The sequence below is a fragment of the Galeopterus variegatus genome, unplaced genomic scaffold (assembly GCF_000696425.1).
Source record: "Galeopterus variegatus unplaced genomic scaffold, G_variegatus-3.0.2 Scaffold2997, whole genome shotgun sequence".
Taxonomy (NCBI): Eukaryota; Metazoa; Chordata; class Mammalia; order Dermoptera; family Cynocephalidae; genus Galeopterus; species Galeopterus variegatus.
The window spans coordinates 85,129-112,711 of NW_007729108.1; the positions used below are offsets into that span (position 1 = coordinate 85,129).

General features: G+C 41.6%; 1 pseudogene; it reads right to left on the reverse strand.

Moving 5' to 3' along the window:
• Positions 1-1,439: 1,439 nt before the first annotated feature.
• The window catches only part of LOC103599539, a 39,259-nt pseudogene continuing 13,115 nt past the window's right edge, over positions 1,440-27,583 (reverse strand).

Sequence of the window (27,583 nt, forward strand, 5' to 3'; positions counted from 1 at the left end):
GGCAAGTGGTAGAATATAGTGGATTGAATTATATCCCCCCAAAACTCATTGAAGTTGAGTTGTGTTCCCCAAGTTTTGTGTCTTAGAAACGCCCCCACTGTGACTGTTAAGAGGGTGGGAAGTCCTATTATGGTAACTGTAAGGTGGGGCCTTGAAGAGGTGATTGGATTGTAGGACCATGCAGTAGTGAATGGATTAAAAATGATGGTCAGGGGCATGATTCTGAGAGCTTTAAAAGAAGAGGAGAGTCTGTCTCTCTCTGTGCTTCTCTCTGCTACCCTCTTCTTGCAATGTGAGACCCCTGGGTTGCTGTCGCCACCACCAGATGCACTTTGGACTTCTCAGCCTCAGAAACTGTAAGCAATAAATTTCATTTTCTTTATAAATCACCCAGTCTCAGGTATTTTGTTATAAGCAACATAAATGGACTAATGCACTTCCTACTGCAGGCAAAAGGTAAGTCAAAAATCCCTAACAGTCTATATACGTCCACCATGGACACCTGCAATTCTAGCTACCAAAGAGCCACACAGCCCTTGCAAGCAGTGAGCCTAGTATAGGGAGCTGCTTGGAAAGCCCAAGCAAGTGCATTATTTTATTATTTTCATGGTAGAACGATTTTTATTTGAAATATAGTCTGAGCAACATGAGTATACCTGTGATGAGGAGGGGCTAGACTGATTGGGGCAGAAGCCTCTCTAATGGCACAGGGGAAAGAATACAAATATTCCAGTGTCTGTGTGCCCCCAAACACCACTTGACAGGAAGGGCAGAACAACAGCAGAACAAAACCCACCCACATCTCCTTCTGGGTTCTGGCTCTCAGCCCCTGCCTGCGTTTGCCACACCTGCCTATCTTTGCCTCACCTCTTGCTCTCCCCAGCTTTCAAATGTAAGTGTGCTGCAGAAGTTTCTCCCACCACAGAGACATGATAAGCCAGTGTGACAATTCTCAGGACTATTTCTGGGTAAAAGAGAACACAGGAAGGAAGGGCTAGGTGACCAAGGGCCCTTGCCAAGCTAGGCTGGGTAGAGCTCTCCCAGGGGAATTGTACTAATACAGTCCTCCTTACCCCCTCCTCCTCAGGCTCTGAAGGCAGGAAGGAGAGCTGGTTTCTGCAGGCAAATAGAGCTCTGAGAAATCCTCTGGCTGAAGGCAGCAAGTGAGGAGCCTCCCCCAAAACAAGCGCTGAGGGGTTTCCAGCTGAGTTGACAGCACTGGGGTTGGGCCATGTCAACAGCCTGAGGTTGGAAGGACACAGACAAAAGTTATGGTGCCAAGAAGCAGCACAAAGCCATAAATAATAGAAGCAAAATCAGAGCTGTGAAGGTCCTGGGCAACCCCACATTTCCTGGGGCTGAGGGACACCCAGCACCTGCAGCTCAGGACAGACACTGTTCCATGACAGAGCTGGCTACACTCACACCAGGGCAGAGCCTTATTTCCCACAGTCCACACAGTAGGTGGAGGGCACCATAGCACCTTCCTGACTGCACACACAGCAAAGCCCTTGGTCACACCTAAGGGGATAGTGTGGATTGTCCTTATCCTTAGAGGCTTGTGCTTGGCTCTGAGCATCTTGGGCACGGTCCTCTTGTGGGACTGGGCCCAGTGATCTTGCCTATGGGTCAGCCAACAAAGGCTTGCCAGCATGTTCTTCCAGTCCGCTCTCCCTATTATCCACGGACACCTCCCCAGAACCCTCCTCTGGTTCTGCTACCTCCACTTCCACCTTTGCTGTCTCCTCCTCCTCCTCCTGGTCTCTCACTTTGTGGTCAATGAAGAGGTGGCAGCTAAGGGAAATAGCAGAGGTGTAGCACAAGCCACAGAGGAGACACTGGGCTGTGGAGTTGTCCATCTGGTGCTGAAGTATGTGGTTCTGAAACTTGAGCTCCAAGTCTGTGGCAAAGCTACAGTTTGCACACTGAAAAAAGGCTTGTGTCTTTTGGTGGAAGAGATAGTCACACTATTGCTGGTGCCTGGAGCGTCCCCTGCTCCACTAGTATTTTCAGATGGTTCACCCGAGGGGAATGTCCAGCTGGAGATCTGACTCTGGATATCTGGCTTAAATAAGGGTTTCTGATACCATGCATAAGGCTGATATGTCTCGCCAGAAGGGAGGGCCAAGGAAAGCTGGGGCTGCTCTCTGTGCAGTACCCACAAGTGTAGACTTTTACTGTGTCATGGTTTTGTGGATGTGTTTGTGCAGGTTGTTGGGAGTGTGGAAGGACTGTTCATGCTGCCGACATGGGTACCGGGTTAAATGTCTGACCATGGCTTTTTCTTGTGGAACACATAGCTCTCCTGATCAGGAACCCACTCCTGGAACTTCTGGTAGGTCCAACAATTGTTCCTCAGCCAGGGCCTGGCTTCAGCTCTGTGATGAGCTTCAGGCCTGCCCCAGTGACCAGTGGCAGAGTGCTGCCTCAAGCAGCCATGCTAGTGGCTGGGAGCTCAGTGGGAAATCAAGAGCCAGGGTGGCTTCAGGACATGTCTACTGGAGACTGGAGGCTTGACAGCTTGTCCATATTTTGGGGAACAGCATGGATGCTCTCAATATGTTGCATCAACTCTGACTTCTGCACGAAGAAGAGTGGGCACTCAAGGCACTTGAAGATGCCCATCTGCATCTGTATTAGTTCTTTTGGTGTTTCTATAACAGAAATACCTGAGACTGAGTGATTTACAAAGAAAAACAGAATTTATTGCTTATAGTTTCTGAGACTGGAAGTCCAAAGTCCATCTGGTGGTGGCGACAATGACCCAGGGGTCTCACATTGCAAGATAGTTGAAGCAGAGAGGGAGAGAGAGAGAGAGAGGGAGAGACAGACTCTCTTCTTTTAAAGCCCTCAAACCATGCCCCGACCACCATTTTTAATCCATTCACTACTGCACGGTCCTACAATCCAACCACCTCTTCAAGCCTCCACCTTTCAATTACCATAATAGGATTTCCCACCCTCTTAACAGTCACAGTGAAGCTTAGTTTCTAATACATAAAACTTGGGAGACAACTCAAGCTTCAATGAGTTTTGGGGGGACATAATTTGATCCACTGCATTGCACCCATGGCCCCCCAAAACTCATGTCCTTTTCACATGCAAATTCATCCCCATTCATTTCATCCCCAAAGTCTTAATTTGTCTCAATTCAAAAGTCCATAGTTCAAAGTCCCATCTGTGAAGTCAATACAAGTTATTTATTTCCAAGATACAATGGTGGGACAAACATAGGGTACATAGTCCCATTCCAAAAGGGAGAAATAGGCCAAAAGAAAGGTGTAACAGGCCCCAAACAAGTCTGAAACCCAACAGGGCAAGCATTAAGTCTCAAGGCTGGCGAATCAGGTACCTTGATTCCATGTTCGACCTCCTCTGCATACTGGTGTGTGGGTTGGGTCCCCAAGTCCTCTGGCAGCTCTGCTCCTGTGGCTTTGCTGGTCTTGAGTGATATTTTAGTTCTTGCAAGCAGAACTTGTATGCTGGTACTTCCACAGATCTGGGGTCTCCATGGCAGTCCTGCTGTCATGGCTCCACTAGACATCGTGCTGATGGGGTTTCTCTGCTGGGACTCTGACCCCATGTTTCCACCTGGCATTGCTGTAGCGAAGGTTGTCTGTGGTGACTCTGCTCCTGTGACATGTCTTTTTGTGGGTCCCCAGACTTTTCCATACATCCTCTGAAATGGGGTGGAGGCACCCAAGCCTTCACAGCTCTAGCATTCTGCAAGCCTGCAGACCTAACACCACATGGATGCTGCCAAGGATTCCAGCTTGAATTTTCCAAAGCTGCATGTTGAGCCACAGCTGGGGCCAATTTACTCACAGCTGGAGCAGCCAAATCAGCTGGAGTGCTTGTGCTGGAAGCAGCTTCTTAAGGTGGCCCTGGGCAGCAAACCGATGGAGGTTGCCTTGGGCCTCTTCTGCAAGACCATTTTGACTCACTAGGTCTTTGGGCCTGAAAGGGAAGGGTTGGTCACAGAGGCTTCTGCAATGCCTTCAGGGTCTTTCCCCCCTTCTCTTGATAATCCTGTTCTTTTGCATTAATATTCTTAGTACCATTGGATTTTTCTTCTGAAGATACTCTCTTCTTCTCTACCACGTGGCCAGACTGCAAATTTTCCAAATCTTTACACTCTGCTTCCCTTTTAAACTCTGGCTTTATGTTATGTCTTTGCTGCCATAATTCAGAGTAGGCTGTTACAAATAGCCATGCAACTTCCCTTGTTGATGACCAGTACCCCAAGGGGAGAAGGTGGGAAATGAAGAGACATGCTTTATGGGATCAGGAGGACCTTACAGGCCCCTGACCTGTAAGTCACCTTAGTTTATTTTAGGTTCCTTTTTATAAGCCAGTGAAAATAACAAATCATACTGATTAAATCAATTATGTCTGGTACCAAGCTATTTATAGAACATTTTCAGCTGCCATGGGCACTTGAAGATTCATAGCTAACTAATCAACAAAATAATAACATAAGTTTCTCATTTACAAAGCTTCCAGGGTCCTGGGTTCAATCAAAGGTCAGATCTCAAGGGGAGGGAGAAGAGGGAAAAGGGCAAAATGGAAAGCCAGCCTTGCTGGCTTTTCCCCTAGAATAGCAAGGACTTTGTCAGCTTGCTATTCAATACCTCAATTTCCCCCCTTCTGTATTTTGGATGATTATAACCCCAGGACCTCCCATTTGAAGCCATAATTGATGGGTAATGGTACAGAGTCACTATAATTGTTGGTTGCTACAATGGAGGCAGACTGAAAAACACAAAAAGGCAAATACGGAAGCAATTATGAAGGCTATTAACAAATACAATATCTGCTGTATAGAGTATAAGGTATGTAATTGAGACAGTTTGTCAAACAACATTTTTGCAGTTTTCTCAGGAGCCACAATATCTAATTGACTATTGGGAATGTTTAAAATGTCTTGATAGAAAATGTCCAAATCTATACTGAAATTGTTTGAATGCCAGCCTCCCAGCAGATGGCAATGTATTTTCTCCCATTCCCATTCTGTCATATTATAGGGCTTTGCAGTTACACAAGTCCTTTTATAGGCAGCTTGGCATTGCAACAACATGTGTATTTTTAAAATCTGTACCTCTTCTCCTAAGTAGTCTACTGCTATTTCAAGAGCTTTAAGTTTGGCGTTAATTTTTCTATCTATCTCTCTTGTACCATTAAGGCTCGTGAAGTATTTTGAGCCAATTGATTTAAATAATGGGCAGTATGGATACTTTGAGACAGAGCAAGTGTAGAGTTCACTGCAGTAGACACAACATAAATAAGTGCAAGTACTCCAGTAATGAGCAATCCCAGAAAACACTTTTTTAGAGATAACAGTGCAGAAACAAGGGGTAAGTCTTGAGTGCCTGTATCCTCATATGAAGAGCCATTTACATGCACAGGGAGGACTACAAAAGAACCATTAATCTCCTTTCTTTGTGTTCACCCCCAATACTGGAAGAGATACAGGATGTTAAAATACATTGGCTACAGGAGATATTATAACCATTACCATGGGGCATTATTTAAAAATTTCCCACAAACAGCACATTGGGAGGAGCTACACAGGAGCCTAGACCATACAAAACCACCAGATTTTGAATTTGGTCTATGATAGTTACAGTATCAACACTCAATGAAGCAAGCAATCTCCACAAATCTGGATGGGCTATACCCTGAGCTGTTTACCATATACTAGTCACCCAACACCTGGGCACCACCCAGTCAGACAGCAACTGAGATTCTAGGTGACAATGAGACCAGTCCCATAACACCTTTTCATTATCTGAAGAAAACCCAACAGGGTGGTGCAATACAGGAGTGGGATAATAACACTCCAGCCAGTGGGGGTATTTGACAAAAGGCTGTCCATGTTGATCCACACAGAAAGACAGCCCTGTGGGGCCTCCTTGAGCACCAGTCTTTTAAATCTTTTATTCCAACTAATCCATACATCATTACAATCTGCATATGAATTCCTGGATGAGGTTGGAGTCCTTCTGAAGGTGCTTCTATTCCATGCACCAATTTTCCTTGGATGTGGGTGTGAAAGCAACCAAACCTAGGCTTAGTGGTAAAACAAATAGGTAAAGCAGAAGAGTGAGCACAGTGGTTAACAGACCTATTTACTTCAGGAATTACAGATCCATCCTCCCTGGCCATCAAAAGGGTAGCATTAGTAAAAACACAAAAACTCGGGTCAACCCAAGTCCTAGGCCTTAACATAGGAGGATTAGGATAATATGCCCAAAAAGTTTCTCCCCCTACACTAACCTGACAAGATAGAAGTGCCAGCGTAGCTGAAAATAGTGTCTCCAAAGTCAATTGCCCTCCTGCCCTCTTTAACACTTCTTGAACATCCGACGTGAGTTGTTTGATTTGGCCCCAGCTGACCAGGTATGCTCTCCTAGTACAATGTGCTTTTCTACTCATCAGAGTCAGAGGAATCAACCTTAGGCTTTTCATTCTCTCTGTCACTTCTTTGGTTTGGTCTTGTTCTGTCTTCTCCATATTGCACCGGCCTCTCTGGGATCTAGCGTGGGGCATCTGTGTTTCTAGGAAAAACACACACATACCCTCTACCCCATGTTATTACTAGATTGGGTCCATGCCGGTCATTGGTTTGAGGGTATCTTCAGAGAACTTTAGGCCATGCTTGTTCTTGAGGATGCAAATGTTCACCAGCAGACAGACCATCTACATTTATGTTAAGAAAATTCAGAACAAACAAGGCATGGTTTAAAATATTATGTGGTGACTGGGGATATGTTTCCCCCTTTCTGTATTTTAAGTATTTGAGTTTTCAGTGTGGTATGAACACGTTCAACAATGCCTTGTTCTTGTGGATTGTAAGGAATACATGTGAGTAAATCAATATTAAATGAAGAACAAAATGTAGCAAAAGCTTTAGAAGTGTTCCCTGGAGCATTGTCTGTTTTGATGCATTTGGGCACTCCTAAAATAGTGAAAGCAAATAAACAATGAGCAATAACGTGCTTAGTAGCTTCTCCACTTCTTGCTGAAGCCACAAGAAAGCCAGAAAAGGTATCAATAGTGACATGAACAAAAGAAAGAGAACCAAAAGAAGAAATATGAGTGACATCCATCTGCCAATATTCTGCAGGCAACAAACCTTGAAGGTTAACTCCATTATTGGCAACTGGGTGATGTAAATGGCAAGATTTACAAGACCGGATTATCTGGTGAGCAGCCTCTCTGGTAAAGTTAAATTGGCGACGTTAAGTGCTTGAGAATTTTGATGACGCAGAGCATGTGAATGTTGGGCAGATTCAAAAGCAGTATAAGGGCCAGCCCAGTGGCGCACTGGAGAGTGCACTGCCTGGGAGCATGGCGGTGCTCCCTCCGAGGGTTCAGATCCCATGTGGAGACCGGTTCCCACTCACTGGCTGAGCGTGGTGCAGGAGCAACACCGAGGGTTGCGATCCCGTTGCCGGTCAGTAAAAAGGAAAAAAAAAAAAAAAAAAGCAGTATAAATCTTATGTGTAATTGAATCTGCAAGGGCATTTCCAGATGAAAGAGGACCTGGTAAACCTGCATGTGCATGGATATGAGTAGCAAAAAAGGGGCAAGTGCGGTTATGAATTAAAATTTGTAAGGAGACAAACAAGGATCGTAATTCAAGGTCAGAGGTGGAACTTATACAAGCTGTTTCAATATACTGAAAAACTAAAATCAAATATTGACTCTCTGAATATAAGGTAAAGGGACTGTCCTGTAATAAGGAAAAAGCATAAATAATAGTGTGAAGTTCAACACACTGTGCAGAGGAGGCTTGAAAATATCTAGAAAAATGTTGGTCATCAATAATTACTGCTGCTAGTCCAGTGCTGGAACTGTCGGTAAACACAAGGGAAGCGTTATATAAAGGAATCGAAGAAGTATTTTTAGGAAGGATAAAGGAAGGACACTGAAAAAATTGTAACGGTTTATTCTGAGGGTAATGAACAGAGATTTGACCAGCAAACTCTGCAAAGGCTTCTTGCCAAGCAGCGACAGAGCTCATTAACCATTGAAACCACTGTGATGAGAAAGGAATAACAATATAATGAGGGTCAGTTCCAAACAACTTTTGCAACTGATGCTACCCTTTGATAATCAAAGCTGTGAGAAACAGATAATAAGGAGTTAAAGTGCGAGTCTGATGAGAGGGTAAAAAAAGCCACTCCAATGGACCACGTTTCTGCCATATTAACACAGTGGGGATAATAGGTGTGGGAAAAAGGATAAGAAATATGGGTAAAGATGGGTTTACGTGAGAAACCTGTGCTTTGTGAATGGCTTGTTCTACTTTCTGCAATGCACGGATTGCTGCAGGAGTCAAACTTTTGGGAGAATTAGGTGACGAGTCACCCTTTAAGATGTCAAAGAAAGGCTGAAGATCCACAGTTGTAAGTCGGAGGGAAGGACAAAGCCAGTTAATGTCTCCCAGTAATTTTTGGAAATCATTAAGTGTCTTCAAAGAATCACACATGATTTGATTTTTTTAAGGACCGATAGTCTTATTGTCTATATGACCGAAATAGGAAAAGGGGTGTTGCATTTGAATTTTTTCCAGAGATAGAACCAAACTATACATAGCTAATACCTTGGAAAGGGAATCAAATATTGAAAGTAAATGCTGTTGTTTTTCATGGACAATTAGAATGTCATCCATATAATGGATGATATATGCCTGAGGATATTGGTGTCACAAAGGCTCAAGAACATTAGAAATATATTTTTGACATAATGTAGGACCATGAGCCATCCTTTGTGGCTATACCTTCTATTGATATCTTTTCATGGGGGCTTGAAAATTAAAAGAGGGTATGCTAAAAGTGAACCATTCACAATCTGAAGGAGACAAGGGGATGGAAAAGAAACAGTCCTGCAGGTCCAGAACTAATAAATAAAACGAAGCTGGGATGGCTATAGGAGATGGAAGGCCAGGTTGTAAAATGTCCATGAGTTTCGTAACTGCATTAGTAGTTCAGAGGTCTTGCAAAAGTCTCCATGAGCCGGATTTTTTCTTTCTTTCTTTTTTTGACTGGTAAGGGGATCACAACCCTTGGCTCAGTGTCGTCTGCATCATGCTCAGCCAGTGAGTGCACCGGCCATCCCTATATAGGATCCAAACCCACAGCGTCAGTGCTGTCAGCACCACACTCTCCTGAGTGAGCCACAGGGCTAGCCCCAGATTTTTTCTTAATGACAAAAATAGGGGTATTCCAAGGACTATTAGATGGCCCAGTATGGCCCTTTTGAAGTTGATCTTGAATGAAATTTTGACAAGCAAGCAATTTCTCCTGAGTAAGGGGCCACTGTTCCACTCATACAAGTGTATCTGAGATCCAAGAAATTGGATAAGCAGTGGCAGGAGATATAAGGGCCCCCATTATAAAGGGGCAGAGGAATGGTGCAGAATTTCATTGAAACTCAATAGTAAAGCTCCCATTTGCTGCAAGACATCATAGCCCAACAAATTAACAGGTATAGAAGAAAGCACATAGAGACAAAAAGTCCCAGAATGGCCTTCATTGTCAGTCCAAGTGAGGAAAGAGCTACTCTGCCAAGGTGCACTTGATTGGCCGATCCCTTGGAGCTCAGTCATGACTGGCTGCAAAGGCCATGAAGCAGGCCAATATGTTTGGGACATGAAAGAAGTGTCAGGTCCTGTATATAATAACCACTTAAAGAGTTTTCCCTGAATGGATAACACTAATTCTGGGCATCTGTTTCCTATTTCTTGTACCCAATAGGCTTTATCAGGTGATCCAAATCCTTGCTCTCCCCATGGGGTATTTTGAAGAACTTTACCTGTAATTAAAAGAGAGACCAATACTAGTTGAGATATTTTAATGTCAGGAAAGACAGTGATAATTCCTTGCCCTGCAGCAGCCATAACTTGTATCTTTCTGGTATAATCAGAGTCAATGACTCCAGGAAACACCCGAATACCTTCTGAAGTAAGGCTGCTCTGTCCCAAGATAGTCCCTACACTGCTTGAAGGTAAAGGGCCAAATATACCGCTAGGGATAGCTTGTGGCCCCATAGCAGGGGTTAATACAAACTGAGCTGTGTGGCTGAGATCCAATCCTCCACTTCCTCTGGTTGCTTGGGAGAGGTCAGCAGTGGTGTTTTGGAAGCTGACTCCTTAATTTGGGGAGGATAGATGGACATGGCTGCCATTGTTTGATGGGGCTGGGCCAGGCCCCATTTCCATTTCCCCATTGGGGAAGAGGCTAACCCTCTACCATGGTTTTGAAATGGCATTCATTAGTCCAGTGGTGTTCCCTCCCACATCCTGGGCAGATATTTGGAGCAGGTGTAGAAGGAAAATTATCAGGAGTGAAAGCTTGATTAGAACATTGCTTTGCAAAATGACCTCCTTTTCCGCATTTAAAACGTGTTTTTGATCTACGCCTTGTATCCTTTTTTTCCTGAGAGGATGTTACATTTTGGAAGACAACGGCAAAAGCTACCCCCTGCATATATGAGGGCCCGATACTTGCACAGAGACTGACATAGTCAGAAAGTGTCCCCTTCTTACGATAAGGGCGAGTACCAGTCTGGCAAGCCGAATTGGTGTTTTCATAAGCCAGCTGCTTGGTCAGCAGCACTCCAGCTTCCCCATCTACCACTTGGCGCCCCAGGGTGTGTAACAAACGGGACAAGAAATCCTGGTATGGCTCATCCGAACCCTGACAGATCTTACTAAGTTCTCCCATTTCAGTGCCGGGCATGGGAAGCCTCCTCCAAGCTTGCTGGGCAATAGCATTAATCCGTTGGTAAACATCAGCGGAGAATCCTAACTGTTGCGCCACCGTGGAGAAGTCACTCTCACCAGCAAACATATCAAAAGTGACTTCAAGTCCTTCTCTGTGATTGCGCTCAGATTGTTCCTGAGCGTGTTAAAAAAACTATGATTTCCACAAAAGCTATTCACCTCCCCTGAGACAGACTTTTGCTATATTTTTCCAATGCACTGGGGGGAGACCTTCAACCACCATTGTCTCAAGTTAGCTGAAAAGTAAAGGGAGCCATAGCTCCATATTGTGCAACCACGGTTTTTAGCTCCTTCAAAGTTTTAAAAGGCAGCAGTTGATACTCCCATACCACTCATCCCTCAGCATTTAAAGACTCAGTAACAGGATAACATCTGTTTCCCTGCAAGCCATCTTCCCCTCTCTCCCATCTTTATCCTCTATCTCTTCATTGCATTCCCCAAAGCAAGGTTTTTTCAATAACATCAGTGGAGGAAGAAAGTATATCAGAAACTTCAATAGGTTTAGAGTCAGCTGAGACCACAGGGGCTTTAGAAGCCTCATGGCTTGGGAGGGAGGTTTCAGTGATGGGACACAATAATCAACTACATTGTATATTGACAAAATAAAAATAATAAAAAAAAAAAAAAAAATTTTTACTAAAAAAAAAAAAAAAAAAAAAAAAAAATTTTTAAAAAAAAAAAAAAAAAAAAAAAAAAATTTTTAAAAAAAAAAAAAAAAAAAAAAAAAAATTTTTAAAAAAAAAAAAAAAAAAAAAAAAAAATTTTTAAAAAAAAAAAAAAAAAAAAAAAAAAATTTTTAAAAAAAAAAAAAAAAAAAAAAAAAAATTTTTAAAAAAAAAAAAAAAAAAAAAAAAAAATTTTTAAAAAAAAAAAAAAAAAAAAAAAAAAAAAAAATTTTTACAAAAAAAAAAAAAAAAAAAAAAAAAAAAGAAGCCTCATGGCTGGGATGCAAATAGTCTCTGATCAAATTCCATAAAGAAAAGGTGTCAACAGGGACCTTAGAAGGACCCACAGCACAATAATGTTCCCAGAGCCGTCTCCCAACATGTTGCCAAGTTTCAATATATTTTTCTAACTGAACAATACAGACCTTGAAGCCCTGGGCTTTAGCATAGATTTCAAAACTTGGAGAAAGAGAGCCCGCTTTTCGCTCCCTCCTTGCCCCATTAGTTTTACTCCTGACTGTCTGACTATATGCCTTCATTCCTAAGCAAAATAGGTGCACACCCTGAATCACAAAGTTTCCCTCACTTGTTTCCAAGAAGTTTCTCCATATCAGGTCCCTGTTTTGACACCATTTGTTGCCAACCAGTACCCTGAGGGGAGGTGGTGGGAAATGAAGAGATATGCTTTATGGGATAAGGAGAACTTTACAGGGTACTGATCTGTAAGATACCTTAGTTTATTTTGGGTTCATTTTTTATAAGCCAGTGAAAATAACAAATCGTACTGATTAAACCAATTATGTCTAGTATCAAGCTATTTATAGAACATTTTCAGCTGCCATTGCACGTGAAGATTCATAGCTAACTACCTATCAACAAAATAAGAACATAAGTTTCTCATTTACAAAGCTTCCAGAGTCCTTGGTTTGATCAAAGTTCAGTCCTCAAGGGGAGGGAGAAGAGGGAAAAGGGCAAAATGGGAAGCCAGCCTTGCTGACTTATCCCTAGAATAACAAGGACTTTGTCAGCTTCCTATTCAATATCTCACATTCCGTCATGCTTTCCTCCTTATTAATTCCTTCTGCCAGATGCTCTGGTTCACAACTCCTGAGTTCCAACGTCCACAAAGTCCTAGGGCATGGACACAATGCAGACAAGTTCCTTGTCAGTTCACAGCAAGGGTGATCTTTGCTCCAGTTTCCAATAAGTCCCTTCCCATTTACATCTGAGACCTCCTTAGAAAGGTCTTTACAGTCCATATTTCTATCAGCATTCTGCTCACCACTATGTAACCAGTCTCTAAGGAATTCCAAACTTCCCCTGGTTTTCTAAACTCCCATGAGCATCTAGGCTTTTTCTAGCCTGTTTCTCCAAACTCCTCCAACCTTTGCCTGTTACCCAGTCCCAAAGCTGCATCCACGTTTTCAGGTATCTGTATAGCAACACCTCACTCCTCGGTACCAATTTTCTGTATTAGTCCTTCTGGTGTTGCTATAACAGAAATACTTGAGACTGGGTGATTTACAAAGAAAAAACAGAATTTATTGCTTATGGTTTCTGTGACTGGGAAGTCCATCTGGTGGTGGTGACAGCAACCCAGGGGTCTCACATTGCAAGATGGTGGAAGGAGAAGGAAAGGGAGAGGGAGAGGGGGAGGGAGAGACTCTCCTCTTCTTTTAAAGCCCTCAGAACCACACCCTGACCACCATTTTTAATCCATTCACTACTGCACAGTCCTACAATCCAATCACCTCTTCAAGGCTTCACCTTTCAATTACCATAATAGAATTTCCAACCCTGTTAACAGTTAAGTGGGGCTAAGTCTCCAATACATAAAATTTGGGAGATAATTCAAGCTTCAGTGAGTTTTGGGGGGACATAATTTAATCCACTACAGCATCTTACTGACATTCTGGTAAAAGTGCTGCTGAATGTGCCTCTTCTTGTTGAACATCATTTCACAGGAGCACTTATAAATGAGCTGGGAGGGTCTGTGGGGCTTGGTTGGGTGCTGGGTGGCACTGCGGTCTGTGGTGCTGCTGGCAGTCTTGAAGGCCATCATGGGACAGAATGCACATTTGTGGTAAACCTGGCAGTGTCACTCCTGGATGCAACTTTTCAGCAAGGCCGAAGTCAGGTGGATGACACCACAGTGGATGCACCTGTAGCCCACCTTGTGGGCATAGTGCAGGCAATTCTCCTTTACAGGAGTCTGGAAGTAGGGAGTGCAACAGAGGACCCCATGCTCTGGGCAGCAGTAGGGGGAATTGTGTGCATGAATCTGCTGATGGGCACAGAAACTGCACTAGTTGAGAAGCAGCCAAACAAAGGCTTACCTAGCAAATCAGCCCTTCAGTTTCCTCTGTTGTCCTCTGGAAATGAGCATCCAGGACCATCTACTCCCTCATCTGGTTGTGGCACTCAAGACAGTTGATTGCATACTGGCTGAGCCTCATGGGGTCTGGGTAGAGTGGCAATGCTGGGGGAGGGTGGCTGGCACTGCCCAAAGTGAGGATATGTTTGGGGGAGGATGAGGGGACTGGGGTTGCTGGTGCTGTGGAGTTCTAAGGGGCCGACGTGAACATTTAGTTGGCAGAGATTGGCTTCACAAACACCTGAGAACACTGCGTGATGAGCCCCTTCCTCCTGTGGTCACGGGCATGCTGATGGCTGCTCTTGTTGAAGAAGAGCATCATCTTGGAACACAGCTTGCGCAGCACCTCAATGTGGATTCTCCACTAGTTGTAGTGCTGGCCCCGGCTCTTTAAGGCAAACGTGTTTTCCTGCTCCAGACAGTAGTACCGACTGGCCAGCATGTGGATCCTGCTGTCCTCAGGCAGGCTGCGATTTGGTGCATAGAAGTGCACAGCATCGGAGCTGTGGAGGACCTTGTTGAACACCTCCACAATAAGTGGAGTGGCCTTTTTCACCTGGTGGACCAGAGGCAACGACATTTCTGTAAGTTATGTCTGGCTCCGTCTTACTGAGGACTTGGTCGTCACTGATGTGGCAATGCTGTGGGGGACCAGGTTCAGGTTGGTCAGGTGTACAGCTTTGGGCAGGAGGTTGGCAGGTCCAGGGTGGATGCCTGAAGTGCTGTGCCCTGTTGCTTCTTGCCCATCTGTGAGCCTGAGGAAGCCCCCTTTGGGACATGGGGCCCAGAGCTGCAACAGGGAGATGAAGAGTCGCTGGCCTTTGTCATGCTCTCGTCCTCTTTTCTGTCACCCTGGGGGCTCTCTGAATTTGTGCCTGCCTGAGGAAAGTGCTCCTCCACAGGCACCTCATGCCCTGGCATCTCACTTGGGGCCTCAGCAATGGTGCTCCTTAGAGGTGACCCAACAGGGGACTGCCTTGGATCATCAGGGTCTGGCAAGATCCTTGTGATGGTCGGTTTGATTTTCCCTGACGTTATCTCAATGATTTTGATTCTGACTTTCGGAATTGCTGGTGGAGAGCTGGCAGATGCAGAAGTGGAGCCTCTTCTGCTGTTGTCACTGCAGGTTCTCCGAGGGCTGTCTGATGGCTTGATACTTTTTCTGGTGGCCTCCAGAGGGCTCAGAGACTCTTTGGTGACTTGGACATTTTGGAACTGCCTTTAGAATACTCTTTGGTGGGCCCTGATGGATCCTTTGTGTGGTCAGGCTGGTCCTCCTTGGTGACACTGGCTACTCTTGGTCTGTGAGGCCACCAAGGCTGGAACACAAGAGGACAGCTGGGAATGAACTGGCTGAGGACACTGCCTAGGAGGGACTGATGAGAAGGTACCAAGCTCCCGGGACAGCCTCTTGGGCTCTCTGGTACCATTGCTAGTGTGGATGTTGAGCTCCAAATCTTCCCCCAAAGAACTGCCTGGCATACAGCTCTTTGTGAGGTTCCACTGCCTTCTGTCCACCTTGCTCGTGTTCCTGCTAGCTCTCCAAGGTCAGGGGTTCTGTCTTGGGTTCTTACAAAATTTGTGGGGTACTGAATAAGAAGGCCAACAAAGTCCTTGCTTTTCTGCAGAAGACAGCAAGGCTGGCATCTCTTTTGCCTACTTCCCCCTTCTCCCTCCCTTTGAGGTCTGACCTTTGATTGAACCCAGGACCCTGGAAGCTTTGTAAATGGGAAACTTATGTTTTTATTTTGTTGATAAGTAGTTAGCTATGAATCTTCGAGCACCGTGGAAGTTGAAAATGTTTTGTTCTATAAATAGTTTGGTAGAAGAAAAAATTGATATAATCAATACAATTTGTTATTTTCACTGGCTTAAATAAAGGAACCTAAAATAAACTAAGATGTCTTGCAGGTCAGAAGCCTGAAAAAGTCCTCTTGATCCCATAAAATAAATCGTGTCTTTCTTCATTCCCACTGTCTCCCCTCTGTCGACAACAAAAATGGATTTGTATTACATGGACTTAGCACCATAGAGGCTTTCTGCTTCACTCAGAAGACAAACATATTACCACGTACACATAGTACTGTGTGTTAGCATTATCCTGATGCTTTCTGTTTGTATTTTTCCTTTAAAATATTTGATGAAAGCATGAAGGTGAGTTGGGTGGTAATAATTTAGGGGACATATTAGAATTTCTAATGGTTTATTAGGGCACTATTAAACTGGATGCAGTATTGTGTACTGATAAACATAATAGTTTTGTGTACCAGCTACATCTACAATCATGGCAAGCCATTTAAATATTATATGACTTACTTGTAAAATTAATAAATTATATTTACCTGTAAAATTAATAAATTATATCCTATGAAATTATTGTGCAAAATAAGTGAGGTGATGGGGCAGGACACTTAGAATATCAGAGTGAGGGCCCCTGTATATTTAATCCTCTATAAAAGCAACATAAATATGCACAAAATTTTCACAGTCATTTTTTATAACTCAGGAAATTAAGCAAAGGCTTACAATAATCTGAATAGGACTTATTTCAGAAAAAAACTTTGAACTTCAATATAGACAGTGGGATTTGTGGATTTCCACCTCCCTCTCCCCAGTTCTGCACTAAATTTGAAAAACAGCAGCCTCACAACCACATGAAAACCATCAGCTTTGCAGCTACCAGTTTTGCACAAGAGAAAATAAGCTTGAAAATCCTCAAAAATCCCCATGCTGAGAGCAATGTCATTCGGTGTTGTCTTATACCTCCATGATAAAGTTCCATTCTTTGTCTTAAATCATTCTTTGACATAATTTATAGCTTATTTTGAAGGAAACACCCTATAGCAGGGCACTACTCAAAAATAATCAGATTCAATTCATTAAAATTACAGTAGGCTAAGGCTGCAGTGCCAGTTGGGGCAAACAAGAGTTATGCCACAATTTTTTAAAGGAACATCTGAAGAACAAGATGTTCATAGGTAGCTCTTAAATCTCCTTCATATTCTTGAGGATATAGAAGGTCGCACACATATATAGGGATGTGTGCATGTTTAGGAAAGACCTTTGAGGGCACCAGAAATTTACCTCTGGCAGACCTTGTACCCCTGCAGAAGGATGAGAAGTCTAAGGCATATTTATAACCTGCTTGAGCCTTGAAATAATGCCTTAAACACACAGAATGCCGTTAGCAAAGTGTGGAAGACTTACTGGCTCAAGGAAATTAAGAGAATCTCTGCTCAGTCATTCTAAACAGTAGGAGGCCTCAGTAAGTGCACACTACTGGGAAGACAGATTGTATAGAATCAGTCCAGAAATGCCATTAAACAAACTGCAACAACAACAGCAACAATATACTTTGGGGAAAGGTGGAATCTGATTTCCAATGTAGCAACATTGTACTATCTAAAATGTCTAGCTTCAAAGACAATTTGTGACACATAAATAATCAGAAATATGGCCCATATATAGGATAAAAGAGATTCAACAGAAACTGTCCCTAAGGGGACTCATATGTCAGACTTAATACCCAAGAACTTTAAATCAGCTATTTTAAATATGTTCAAGAAACTGAAATAAACCATGTATAAAAAACTAAAGGAAAGTATGACAATGATGTTTCACCAAGTAAAGAATAGCAACAAAGATATAGAAATGATTAAAAAATAATTTACTAGCAGGACTCAACAGCAAATTAGATCTGGCAGAACAGAGAATAAGAGAACTTGAAGATAGGTCAATAGGTGTTATCCAGTTGGAAAATGATGAAAAAGTGAAACAGAAAAAAGTGAAAAAGATAAAGTAAACAGAACCTCAAAAACCTATGGTAGGCTGTCTTGTTAGCTTAGCTGGTGTTAGAATGTGGTGCTGATAACACCAAAGTCCGGAGTTCAATCCTTGTGCCTGCCAGCCAGCCACCAAAATAATAGCAATAACAAACAAAACAAAACAAAGAAACTAAAACTATGGTACACCTTCAAGCATACCAACATATGCATAATGAAAGTCCCAGAAGGTGAGGGGAGAGAATAATAAACAGAAAGAATAAAGAAATAATGACCAAAGACTTCCCAAATTTTAGGAAACAATCTACACATCCAAGAAGCTCAACAAATTCCAAATAGCATCAACTCATTACCTACCCCACATGTTTTAGGTCTGCGAAAGTAAACAGAAACCATGGTTCCTTTCAGAGACAGGTGAAGCATGGGTTCCTATCAGATAAGCACTAATTACCTTTCTGCCAATGACATGTTATGAGAGATAGAACCTCCACTTTCTTCTTTAACTTTCTGCTACACAGAAAACAAGCAAACCAAGAATCAATTACATACTACCTAACATCACTAGTAGTTTTTCTCATTTTTTTATTATAAAAATTTTCATCCATAATAACTCAAAGAATAGTACAGAAAACACCATTATGTACATCACATATATTCAATAAATGTTACATTTTTGCCATATTTATTGTATTTATCTCTATATATTCTACCTATGATCTATCTATCCATCTCACTTTACCCAACTTGCTTCTTTTGACTGAAGTATTTTAAGGTAAATTGCATATATGTAATTTTTCATCCCCCAAACCTAACCTTGAATCTTATAATTATAAAGCTACTGTCCTACAAACCACAACATCTGTTCGATGTCAATCCTTTGGGAGTGTGGTATTTGAGAAAGCAGGAGGCCAGAACACTGGAGAACACAAGCAAGCTGAAAGAAAAACCTGGCCTCAATGACAGTTGCAAGCAAAAAGCCCCAGTGAAACTTACTGAAGACAGGAAGTCCACAAAGCCAGGGATACCAAAGAAGGTAGCAACAGAGCAATCATTATATTTAGAGGTCACATGGCCAGGAAAACGTACCAGGTCCTACTGTGTAAGCTTTCACATGGTTACTAGTCTTGGGGCTGAACATCCACTATTCTCTAGATTAGTCATATTAAGGAATAAAATCCTCTAATGCCTCTGAAAAAAAAAATACAGTGATGATCATCCAAAATTCAGCAGGTTAAAGAGAAAGAGCAAAAATTGTAAATCTTGGGACAGTGCCCCTTTTACATGAGCTTCCTGGATCACTTTTTATTTCTTGATCATTGTGCTAGCACTTGGGTCTGTCTGAACATAGTTGTCTGTTTTGGATACATTTAACTGTTGGGTTCCATAAAGTATCTGTAATTGGTGAACTGACTACTGAAGACCAAAATGGTACTGGGTTAGAGAAAGGGGTAGGGAGTAAGAATACTACCTTTTGGATAGAACCATTCATCCTGTTAGCTGTTTAAATATAGGGTATGGGCAATTATTAAAACATTCGTATAGTAAAATATACCATTAAAAAAGAGTATAGAGGTGACCCGAGGAGACCTGTGTGGCACAGGTGGCCCCTCCCTGCTTGGACCCAGAGGGAAGTGCCAGCACCTGCAGCATGCCCCGCCAAGGTGAGCTGAGACCCTCATGGTGCTGGGGGCTCATTCTACAGCACAGATTCTGGAATAGGACCCAAGGTGGTGTAATATAGCCACTATCACACCTACTGTCCAGTAATGACAATTTACCACCACAGTAGCAGCCAGGGCCACTCTACAGGTAACCTACTGCTCACTCAACTACACTGATACAAGAAGAGTCACCAGTAAAGCCTGCAAATAGAGAAAGAAATCTTTATCATCATAGTCAACCTCAGTGTAACAGAAGTAGCAAATTCTCTACCAAATGATCAAATGTCAATGAAAAAATACTAGAACTACAAATAAATAAGAAGATATGACACCACTGATGGAATACAGTAATGCTCAAATTTCAGGCTCCATGGAACAGAGAATCCTTGAAATGTCTAAAAAAGAATTCCAAGTAATAATCTTAAGAAAACTTGAGTAAAAGAAGACTTAATTAGAGAACACAATGAAACAAGAGAAAATATCCAGAATATGAAGGAGGAGATTTACAAAGGATTAATACCTTAAAAAAAGAGTGTAACAGAACTCCTAGAAATGAAAGATTTACTCAATGAAATATAAACACAACAGAGAGCTTGAGCAGCAGGGTAGAGCAAGTAGAAGAAAGAATTTCAGATCTCAAATATGGCCTTCTCAAAATAACCCAGACAGAAAAAAAAAAAAAAAAGGAAAAAATAATTTAAAATAATGAGGAAAACCTAAGAGAGATAGCAGACAACCTCAAGCATTCTAACATCTGAATTGTGGGTATTCCAGAAGGGGAGGAGAAAGGAAAAAGTATTGAAAACCTATTCAAGGAAATAGTAACAGGAAACTTCCCAGGTGTAGGGAGAGATAGACCTCAAGATCGGGGAAGCTCAAAGGTCCCCAAACAGATGCAATCCAAGAAGATCCTCCCCAACACACATTATAGTTAAATTTGCAAAGCTCAAAGACAAAGAGAGAATTCCACAAGCAGCAAGAGAAAAGTGTCTTGTTACTTATAGGGGAACCCCCATCAGACTAATAGCAGACTTCTCAACAGAAACTCTACAGGCCAGAAGAAAATGGAATGACATATTCAAAATACTAAAAGAAAAAAATTGCCAGCCAAGAATTCTTTACCCAGCAAGGCTCTCCTTCAGAAATGAGGGAGAAATAGTGTGTTTCCCAGACAAACAAAAGTTGTGGAAGTTCACCAGCACTTGACCAGCCCTGCAAGAAATTCTCAAGGGAGTCCTTCATCTCGAATCTGAATAATGATGACCACTATCACAAATACACAAGAAAGAGCAAAACCCACTGTTAAAACAAAAATGCCAGCAAGAAAGATAAAGAAGCTAAATCATGCCATCTTAAATTTCCAGCTAACACTGAAGAATAGAAATAAAAGGGGAAGTAATGATCAAAAGATATTTAAGTCATCTAAACAAAAAGCAATTAAATGACAGGAATTAAACAGTACTTGTCAATAACTACTCTAAATGTGAATGTATTAAACTCCCCATTCAAAAGACACAGACTGACTGATTAGATTAAAAAGCTAGACCCAAGTATATGCTGTCTTCAAGAGACCCACCTCACCTATACAGACAAACACAGACTAAAAGTGAAGGGACAGAAAAAGATATACTATGCAAATGGAAATAAAAAATAAGCAGGAGTAGCTACTCTTGTATCAGAAAAAATAGACTTTAACCAAAAAACATAAAAAGAGACAAAGAAGGCCACTATATAATGATAAAAGGATCTATCCAGCTAGAAGACATAACAATCATAAACATGTATGCAACCAATACTGGAGCACTGAGATATATAAAGCAAACACTCTTAAACCTAAAGAAAGAAATAGGTCCTAATCCATTAATAGTGGGTGATCTGAACACCCCTCTCAGTATGGGACAGATCTTCCAGGCAACAAATGAACAAAGAGACACAAGATTTAATCTACACCTTAGACCAACTGGACCTGGCAGATATATACAGAATATTTCACCCAACAACTAAAGAATATACTTCTCATCGGCTCATGGAACCTTCTCCAGGATAGACCACATATTAGGTCACAAATCTAGTCTCAGCAAATTAAAAAAAAAAACAAACTGAAATCATTCCAAGCATCTTTTCAGACCACAATGGACTAAAAGTGGAAATTAATAATAAGCAAAATTCTGGAAACTATACACATACATGGAAACTAAATAGGCTCCTGAATGACCTATGGGTCCAAAAACAAATTAAACAGGAAATCAAAAAATTACTTGAAACTAATGAAAATAAAGATACATCATACAAGAACCTGTGGGATACTGCAAAAGCAGTACTAAGAGGCAAATTTATTGCAATAAATGCTTACATCAAACAATGGAAAGACTTCAAATAAATGACCTAAGATTATGCCTCAAAGAACTTGAAAAACAACAACAATCCAAACCTAAAGGTAGTAGATGGAAAGAAATAATTAAGATCAGAGCAGAATTAAATGAAATAGAGACCCAAAAGTCAATGGAAAAGATCAGCAAAACAAAAAGTTGCTTTTTTGAGAAAATAAATAAAATAGACAAACCATTAGCTAGGTTAACAAAAAAAAAAAAAAAAGTGAGAAGATTCAAATAACAAAAATCAGAAATGAAATTGGAGACATTACAACTGATACTACAGAAATATGAAGAACCATTAGAGACTATTATAAACAGCTGTATGACAACAAATATGAAAATCTGGAAGATATGGATAAGTTTCTAGACACATACAAACTACCCAGACTGAACCAAGAAGAGATAGAAAACTGGAACAGACCAATGATAAGCAAAAAGATTGAGGTGATAATCAGCAATCTTCCAACAAAGAAAAGTCCAGGTCTGGATCGCTTTACAGCTGAATTCTATCAAACTTTTAAAGAGGAATTAATACCAATTCTCCTCAAACTATTCCAAAAATTTGAAACAGAAGCTATTCTCCAAAATTCATTCTTTGAGGCCAACACAACTCTCATAGCATAACCAGATAAAGATACAACAAAAAAAGAAAATTACAGGCTAATATCCTTGATGAACATAAAGGCAAAAATCCTCAGCAAAATATTAGCAAACAGAATACAATAACACATTAAAAAAATTATACAGCATGATCAAGTGGGATTCATTCCAGGGATTCAAGGATGGTTCAACATATGAAAGTCAATAAATGTGATACATCACATAAACAAACTCAAAGACAAAGACCATATGATTATCTCAGCAGATGCCAAAAAAGCATTTGACAAAATTCAACATCCCTTCATGATAAAGATTCTCAACAAATTAGGTATAGAAGAAAAGTATCTCAAGAGAGTAAAAGCCATCTATGACAAGTCCACTGCTAGTATCATTCTGAATGGGGAAAAACTGAGGGCTTTTCCCTTAAGAACAGGAACAAAACAAAGATTCCAATTCTCACCACTTCTGTATAACGTATTACTGGAGGTACTAGCCAGAGCAATCAAGCAAGAGAAAGAAATAAAGGGAATCCAGATTGGAAAAGACAAAGTCAAACTGTCTCTATTTGCAGGTGATATGACACTATATATAGAAAAACCTAGAGGCTCTATCAAAAAAATCCTAGAACTGGTTGATAACTTCAGTAATGTTGCAGGATACAAAATAAATGCCCCCAAATCAGTTGCATTTATATATTCAAATAATGAACAGCAAGAGAAATAAAAAAAAGTAAGCCCATTTGTAATTGTCATGAAAAAAATAAAATACCTAGGTATCAATTTAACCAACAAGGTGAAAGATCTCTATAGTGAGAAATACAAACCACTACTGAAAGAAATTAAAGAAGACACAAAAAGATGGAAAGATATTTTATGCTTTTGAATTGGAAGAATTAACATTGTGAAAATGTCTTTACTACCCAAAGTGATCTACAAATTCAATGCAATCCCCATCAAAATTGCAATGACATTCTTCACAGAAATGGATAAAACAATCTTAACTTTCACATGGAACACAAATGACCCCAACTAGCCAAAGCAATCCTGAGGAAAAGAATAAAGCCAGAGGCATAACACTACCTGACTTCAAATTATACTGCAAAGCTATTGTAACCCAAACAGCAAGGTACTGGCATAAAAATAGACACTCAGACCAGTGGAGCAGGATTGAGAACCCAGAAGTCACCCCTCAGGTTTACAGATATCTGATATTGGATAAAGGCAACAAAAATCTACATTGGGGAAAAGACTGCCTCTTCAACAAGTAGTGCTGGCAAAATTGGATATATATGTGCGGGGGCGCCTCCCACTCATAAGATTAAGCCTGATAAAGATCTTTTAATGAAACACGGTGTTTACAGGGGCTCATTGTGAAGGGATGATGGCAAGGCCTCATCGTGGGAGAAGATGCTGGCGTTCCACCCTGATATTCTGGAGCTCTGTGTGCTTGTTATGCTTTATTACATTTTATTCTTTGCTGCCTCATAACTAGCGCTCTGGGAGACTTGGAAGTAGGATTCAAAATTATACTAAAATATTTAATCATACTAATGATACTTATGATTATGGATTTTCAGGAGATGGCTTATGGCAGTGGGGCCCAGAAGGGGACAACGAACCTATGTAGGCATTCGTCTTGTCTGGTGCCTGAGAGTCTGGCCTGGCTGCTTGGAAGGAGTTAATGTACAATCTTTTGTTTTACAATAGAAGTAGAAGTTAAGTTAAGCAAGTTAATTTTTAGAGTGTTTATTTAGGAATAAAGAATAGTTAGATGTAGGTGTGAATTAAGTTTTAATAACGTCATAGAAAGTCTATTGTACCATGGATGTAGTTTCGGTACTGATTGCAAGTGATGAAAAGTGATGATTATATGGGACCAGTGGGTTGTAACGTTCTTGCTCAAAGGAAAGGACATTGTAATTGTCTTTTCTGGGAATAAACTGTAATCCTATTTTTCTTAAAACATATGCCACTTACAAAGAGATATTATGATATTGTTCATTGATTATTTTATGATTATGTAGCTAATAAGAAAGAAAAGTATAAAAGTTTGATGCTTGCTTCAATAAACTGTCAGCATTCAGCAGATCCCTTGAGTCTGTGTGTTTGTTGTCCCAGCATTCAACAGATCCTTTGGGTCTGTATGTTTGCTGCCGCTCCATCGCCGACGCTGCCCTTCCTCCCTTTTGGGGGATCCCTTACCAGTGGGGACCTTCACAATCTCTGTGCTGGGGCTGGTCCCCGGCATATATGCAGAAGAATGAAACCAGATATGCACCTCTCACCATATACTAAAATCAACTCAAAATGGATTAAAGATTCATACTTAGTATAAGACCTGAAACTGTAAAATCACTAAGGGAAAATATAAGTGAAACACTTCAGGAACTAGGTCTGGGCACAGACCTTATGAACATGAGCTCCAAAGCACAAGCAGCTAAGGAAAAACAAACAAATGGAACTATATCAAACGAAAAACTTCTGCACAGCAAAGGAAACAATCAAGAGAGTGAAATGACAACCTACAGAGAGGGAGAAAATTTTTGTTAACTATGCATCTGACAAGGGATTAACATCCATAATATACAAGGAACTCAAGCAATTACACAGTAAAAAAAAAAAAAAACAAATAACCTAATTAAAAAATGGTCAAAGGAGCTGAATAGACTTGACTGGTAGGGCCGGCCCCGTGGCTCTCTCGGGAGAGTGAGGCACTGGTAGCACCAAGACTGTGGGTTCGGATCCTATATAGGGATGGCCAGTGTACTCACTGGCTGAGTGTGGTGCAGGCAACACCGTGCTGAGGGTTGTGATCCCCTTACCGGTCAAAAAAAGGAAAAAAAAAAAATCAAGATGACTGGTAAGGGGATCTTAGCCCTTGACTTGGTGTTGTCAGCACCATACTCTCCCAAGTGAGCTAACCGGCTGTCCCTATATAGGGATCCGAACCCATGGCCTTGGTGTTATCAGCACCACACTCTCCCAAGTGAGCCATGGGCCAGCTCTTGAACAAACATTTTTCAGAGGGAAACATACAAATGGCCAACAGATACATGAAAAAATGCTCAACATCACTAGTCATCAGGGAAATGCAAATTAAAACTACATTAAGATACCACCTCACCCCAGTTAGATTGGCTATAATCAAAAAGATGGTGAATAACAAATGCTGACAAGGGTGTGGAGAGAAGGGAATGCTCCTACACTGTTGGTGGGAGTGTAAATTAGTACAACCACTATGGAAAACAGTATGGAGGTTTCTCAAACAACTACAGATAGTAGTAGTAGTTCTGGGTATATACCCAGGGGAATTGAAATCATCATGTCAAAGGGATACCTGCACTCCCATGTTCATCAGAGCTCTGTTTGCAATAGCCAAGACATGGAACCACCCTAAATATTAATCAATGGATGATTGGATAAGGAAACTATGGTACATGTACACCATGAAATACTACTCTGCCATAAAGAAGAATGAACAAAATGGATGAACCTGAAGAAATTTATGTTGAGTGAAATAAGGAAAGCACAGAGGGATAAATACCACATGCACTCACTCATAGGTGGGAGCTAAGAGAGAAAGAAGGAAGGAAAGAAAGACAACAGTGGTGCGTTGGACTTGCAGAGGTAGAGACTATACATTGGGATAAAAAGTGGAGTGGGGGGAAAAGGGGAGGGGGAGGGAGGTTGGGGATAATTGGGTGGGGGATACGGGGTACAATTGCAATTTGTGGTAATGGGCATGCTGCCAGTATGTATCTGGCCTTCACATCTGGGGCATGAGGGGTGACAACCAGCTTTGTATCTCATGAATATTCATAACCAATAATAAAAGAGTATAGTAGACATATTCATTCACACACACACACACATGCACGCTACAGTTTAACATATAATGGAAACACCTATGTGTGGACTACTATATAATACCACTCATATCAAACAAAAGAGCATTACAGAAGCCCTATTTTTCCCTTCCCAGTAGACACTCCACCCATAACCTCCTATGGTCAAAATCCCTAAGATACCTGCCAGTGGGGGTCGGAGGGTCGGGAAGGGACCATGAAAAACGATGACAGTGTATCTTGTTGAATATACTAATTATCCTGACTTGAGCATCACATATTGCACATAGGTATTGATATTCAACTCTGTGCCCCACACATATGAACAACCAACTCTTACAATAAAAATAAAAAACAGAAATTAAAAAAAAATCAAAGGCCCCATGTACCTCAAAAAATACATAAATAAAAAATAAAAATCTCTGCTACTAGGCAGGCCCCAAGCTCTTTGCTTGAGAAATTTCACTGCTTTAGATTATCCCTATACTAGAGGCATTCTCGGATTCTGCCCTGCTCTATCTCCTCTTCCTTCCCCAGAAAACGTATTCTTTTCTGCACAGAACCCCACACTCCTCCAAAATGGACCAGACTGTAAAGGGGCAATGCATTAGTCCATTTCTGTTGCTTATAACAAAATACCTGGAACTGGGTGACATAAAGAAAAACGAAATTTATTGCTTTCAGTTTCCGTGGCTGGGATGTCCAAAGTCCATCTGTTGGTGGCAACAGTGACCTGGGGGTCTCACATTGCCAGATGGTAGAAGCAGAGAGAGCAGAGAGAAAGACAGATTCTCCTTTTTCTTCTTTTAAAGCCCTCAGACACACCCCTGACCACGATTTTTAATCCACTCACTATGGCATGGTCTTATAATCTAATCACCTCTTCAAGGATCCAACTTTCAATTACTGCAATAGTATTTCCCACCCTCTGAATAGTTACAGTGGGGACCACGTTTCTCATACATAAAACTTGGGGGACCCAATTCAAGCTCCAGTGTGTTTTGGGGGAAAATAATTCAATCCACTACAGGCAATCAGACCAATTAAGCACACCATCGACAGTTTAGGTTTGACCTCCTGATTGGCTTACATGGGCTCAAGGTTCACCAAAGACAGGTGGGGTCGCGGAAATGCTATTGAGCATGAGCTACGCTGCTTACACCTTTTTGGCAGGTGTGAGTGCTAGCGCTGACGTGCCTTTGCAAGAACCGGAAAAGGCAGGTTGCAGTTGTTTCTTTCCTCTGCGAGGCAGCGGGGCCCATCAGCCAAAAGACTGACCATCGCGCTACCCGTTAGCAGCTCTTTCAAGATGGCCACTTCCTGTGGACTTTATCAAAAAGAGCTCTCCATAGAGCCGGAAGCTAAAAGCTCTAGGGACAGAATCTGGGATTCCATCGCTTTCAAGTTCCTACTGAGTCTGCGCAATAGCCGGAGAGGCAGAACCGGCGGTGAGCGGAAGCGGAAGCGGGGTGCGCAGTCCCTGTAGGTTGGGG